This window comes from Berghia stephanieae, chromosome 1 (genome assembly GCF_034508935.2).
Source record: "Berghia stephanieae isolate SIO BIC M18660-M18661 chromosome 1, UCSD_Bste_1.3, whole genome shotgun sequence".
Lineage (NCBI taxonomy): Eukaryota > Metazoa > Mollusca > Gastropoda > Nudibranchia > Aeolidiidae > Berghia > Berghia stephanieae.
This window is the reverse complement of record NC_088360.1, coordinates 41663261-41668260: the sequence shown is the minus strand read 5'-3', so window position 1 is coordinate 41668260 and position 5000 is coordinate 41663261. Positions and strand designations below refer to the sequence as shown.

General features: G+C 34.5%; 1 protein-coding gene across 2 annotated transcripts in view; it reads left to right on the top strand.

Moving 5' to 3' along the window:
- LOC144974840 (dynein light chain Tctex-type 5-B-like) overlaps positions 1–5000 on the top strand; it is a 19502-nt gene that overhangs the window by 96 nt on the left and 14406 nt on the right. Inside the window, exon 1 of one of the 2 annotated variants that reach the window (XM_078918196.1) lies at positions 1–563. This exon is cut by the window's left edge and continues 96 nt beyond it. The gene's annotated coding sequence lies outside the window, so the exon portion shown is untranslated. Of the gene's footprint in view, positions 564–2718; positions 2847–5000 lie in introns of those variants that run through there. The other variant, XM_078918185.1, reaches the window with a different exon arrangement.

The following is a 5000-nucleotide window of genomic DNA, read 5'->3' as shown; positions in this document are numbered from 1 at the left end:
CTACTGTTGTTTCTGCTGATGCTACTGCCACTTATGATTATATTAAAATATATATCCCTTACATTTTGCATTTATTTCCAATTCCATTGTACTTATTTTCGAACAATAGTCTACATTTTATTTTATTTCACTTTCTACACAGCAATACACAGTTCCTCCCCTCTTCCCTTTTTTGACTCAATTAATTTCGCAACTGTTATAAATATCTATTGTTCTATTTTAATTCGTGCTTCCTTACAAAGGAGCCTACTATTTCCTGCCCCATCAATGTTTTTGTTTATTCACCTTAACAACGCCACTATCACTGAGTGACGTTAATTCCACTCTTTCTATATGAACCTTTGTGCTATAATGCAATAAATAACGATGTCGTGCTTCATTCATCATGTTTGTTGATAAAGGGAAAACCCAAAACGTTCATTCTATCTGTTTTCGTAATTAAATTGAAGCTTACATTCATTTTTCACATTGTTATTTATTTCTTTGTGTTTCGAGCAGCAACATTTACATTGTGTTATAATGCATACTGCAAAGCGTTACAATGTCACAGCATCAGGATGTGTGTAAGTGAATGAAAATTAGGATAATAATTTTTAAACGAATAATTTTTTTTTTTGGAAAGATTCCGCAATGTCAATGTTTTACGGAAAGATGACAAAATCATGACTATGGGTTCTAAAAGAAAACTAAAACAGTCCATAATATTGAAACATAGGATTTCATCTTTAACATTAACTGTGTATAATTTACGTTACTAATGCCTAATTAAAGTGGTTGCTCTTCTTCAAAATATCACTGCCGTGGAACAATTAAATAATCAAATTAGGATTTAATGGCCGAATTTATAATTCAGTTAAAATTAAATCTATTCATACTAATTAATCGATGATCAAGTTTTACTTCGGTGTCTGGGGCTTTAATTAAAAAACGTCTGAAAGTAATGAGTTCTATTAAAATGTATTTGATTTAACTGATTTATTATTATTAAAATGATTCTGTATTAATGAAATTAAATGATTTATTATTATTATTATTATTATTATTATTAATCCATGCATAAAACGAATTATTATGATGAATAAAGATAACCAACTAATTACCAGCAGCCATTATAAATTCAGGAAAAGTAAATAGTTACAGTAATGATTTCTTGAGAGATACCAATATTATCAAACACAAACACAAATGAAGTATTAATGACTTTGTTTTGATAGAAAAGTGCGGCTATGTGATCTAGTGGTATGACACTCGCTTTCGGATCTGAAGGTCCTGGGTTCGAGCCTCGCGTTCGGCGCATAGTTGAGCCCTTGGAAAAGGCTCTTTACTCACATTCTCTCATCGTACTCAGGTGTAAAATGAGTATCTGGCCGTTAACAGCGTTGTCTTTGTCCGAAAAATTGTAATATCGCCAAACAGGCGTCATGTCCTGTCCTACATGTTAAATGTTGCTTTTGACCAGGTACCCCTTGTAAAGCGCTTTGAGCACATTTAGTGGATATTGCGCAATATAAAGCTCAATTTTTTATTATTTTTTTTAGATAGTGACTGGACCCAGAAACCAGTTAGCTGCCCTACTCTGGAAAGACGCGTGTTTAAAAATGTGGTCAGACAGCTCGTCTTTCAAATATCGATCGATTTAAATGACCCTCATCTTGGCAAAAAACTCTCAAACCTGGGACCTCGTAATGTGAAATATGTGTTATTTAGTGCTTGTATGAATTCTTGATCTAAAGTTATCAACATTGGGGTCAAAATTTACCTCTGTTGATAACATTACATATTCGTCGATACTACGAGACCACTCTCCCTGCACGCGCGCGCGCGCACACACACAAACACACACACACACACACACACACACACACACACACATACACACATCCCTCTGTTGCTTTCGTCTTCATCTTAATAATAATCTGTTGATTTAACTATTACTTTGTGACTGTAGTAAGGGACATAATCCGGTCTACACGTGTCGTATGTAAATATTATACGGATAATCTCCCATAACCTCTTTTTAACCACAACAACAAATAAATGACAATAATTTAAATTATACATGGTTTTGTTGAGAATAGCATTGTCACGTTAAGATAAATCATTTCGAGAAAAGTACAAAAAGTATAAAATAACGATTAAGCAAATTCCCCAACTACCGCTTTACTCAAAACAATTTACTAATAACTAAGAAAATTTGTTTGCCAAACACATGTCGTCCTGAAGCCCGTATAACATTAAAATTACTTCTCTCATGTTGACAAATGGTTGGGTCTATAAATATATTATTTCATCTTACTTTTTAATGCATTGCATATCGATGCTCGCATTTGCATACTCGATTTACTGATATAAAATGGACCTTTTGTTTAACAGTAGAGAAATTGCCCCTCCTGGGAAACTATTTATGCTATTAATGTTATCTATTTCCTTTTTTGTGTTGGACGGAGTTTCTCTCATACTGCCTTGGATCTTTGATAGTATGACATTTAATATAGTAATTTAATTCAGTCACTTTAAGGTCTCTACTGTCCTACGTCTTCCTTTCTGTTTTTATTAATTAAAAAAAAAAGTTTATTTTACTTGCAACATTGTTCATTTTCTCTTGTGTATTCTGTCGTTTACGATTTAAAATTTGCGCACGATTGTAAGTAGATAGAGCACAGCACTACATTTGAACATAAGAAATACCTAACTAAACGGTAAATCTAGCCACCAATTGTTTAATTAAAGACACAAGAATAACACAGAGAATGACAACAACTTTCCTCTTTTTTCAATTTATTCTTTTATAAAAATGCTCGCTCTATTGCATTAGGAGTTTCCAGCTTTTTATAGAACGGACGTAGGCAAGTAAAGATTGTCTACTTGACTGTTATCTTTCTTTTCTATTGCAGACTAAATATAACTAATAGTCTATGTATAACTATAAAGTATAAAGGGAGGACTATAACATAGGCTCATAACCGACGTATACATATGTGCAGGTCTGACATCCGCAACCACTCATGGGCCTAGTTTAACATTGGGGGGAGGCCTTCCGAAAGCTCCTCGTACTAGCATTTCTTTCAAGTTGTATTTTCACCTTGGATCATTTGTCATGCGTTTATTTATTCAATTTGTCAGTATATAGTAGCTAGCATTTTAAAAGAACAAACCTTGAAAGATTAGTGAAAGTTTGAACTTTCCTAATACGACCATAGTTTTGTGAAGTATTGAAAGCAGTCCTAAGTTTTTTTTTTTTTTTTTTTTTTTTTTTTTTTTTTGTTAGGGTTAGCTCGAGGTCGGATGATTTTTTTTTCTATTAGGGTTTGTCATAAATCTTAGTAAAGGTGCTAGGGTGTTTGTTTTTCCTATTAGGGTTAATTAAAGGGACTAGATTTTATTTTTTCTTAGGGTTAGTGGAGGGAATATTTGAGTTGTTTCCCTTAGCACGAGTTTTCGTAAGGCCTCCCTAACATTGTTGTAATGGACAATATTTTTTGTCAATTTTTAGATTTCCAGTACAACAATGAGCCCATAAGGAATTAGGTTATCAGACCTGCAAATAAGTGCACGTCGCTCGTAACATATATGTGAGGCTGGCTGAGAAAACCCGGGAAGATGCGGCAAGCTTCAATTCGAGATATCAGTGGGGGGAATTAGGTCCAAAAAACCCTTGAATTGTGCAAATCAGGGTTGAAAGCATGAACATTACATATGTTGTAGAATATGAGAAATCCTATAATTTATGATATAGAACCACTCTGAGAGATCAGTATTAGTTGAGATACAAGGTTTTTACGATTAGAAAAAATTTTAATGGACGACAAAAATGTCTTTCATTGTTATTGTGTAAACAGTAAACATTCGAGGCAAGCCGACCCAAGGATGTTTTACGTCATCCTTTGGATTCCCATTGGTGACTATTTTTAGCGTCGAAGCGGATGTTTTCCTTTCCCTCTACTTTCGATTCACGAACCATACACATTATTTAATCGTAAATATTATTCAATTTCACTTGTTTTAAAGGACGTCGAGCGAGCAATATTCTATAATATGAGATTTTTCTGTATCTGATTTAATAAGTATAATCAATTGCTCAAAAACGGACGGGCAAACGAGAAGAGGGGTAGTCAAAACAGACTAGCAGAACACAACTCAATAAATGCCGATAACCGGTGTTGACAAAGGACAGTGCTCCTTCTCTCTCTTTCTCTCTCTCTCTCTCCCCCTCCCCACACACCCCCCCCCCCCCCCTCCTTATCTCTTTTCTTCCCAAAAAATACTGCTATAATAATTTTACGCGAGTTAAAACCTATTTCGGTCAAACTTGATGACAGTAAACTGTCTGCATACCACTTAACTTATATAAGAACGCTATAATTATTATTATCATCATTACCATCATCATCATCATCATCATCATCATCATCATCATCATCATCATCATCATCATCATCATCATCAACTACTATGATGCTTTATTGTGGCACGTTATTTACTTTACGTTGTTTACCTCATGGGGACAATTGGAGAGTGTTTTATTTGTCCTGTTGTGTCCTTATGTAAAGCACTGCACACATTTTGCCTGCTGATGATGGGTCTTTAACAGAAAGAACGAGAGAGAGAGAGAGTGAGAGAGAGAGAGAGAGAGAGAGAGAGAGAGAGAGAGAGAGAGAGAGAGAGAGAGAGAGAGAATATTGCATATGCCTAATAAAGGAATGGGTTTGCATGATTTCAGATACACATACAATAGCAAAAAGAACTGCTCCCAGACCGTTCAGAATTTCCCCCTAAGTCGAGGAGGTATGACAAAGGGCAAGGCTATGAAACTCTTTTTGAAGATTTAACACAATTCAATTCTGTGGTTTGTGATGAAACAAGTTGGATGTATCTATTTTTTCGATTCATCAGAAAGTAATGAGATTATTGAAAGCTTAAAACAAAATGATGCTAATTGGCCGGCATAACATTGTCGTGTAAAATTTAATGTCAACAAAATTAGGCGACAGAATTAAAGA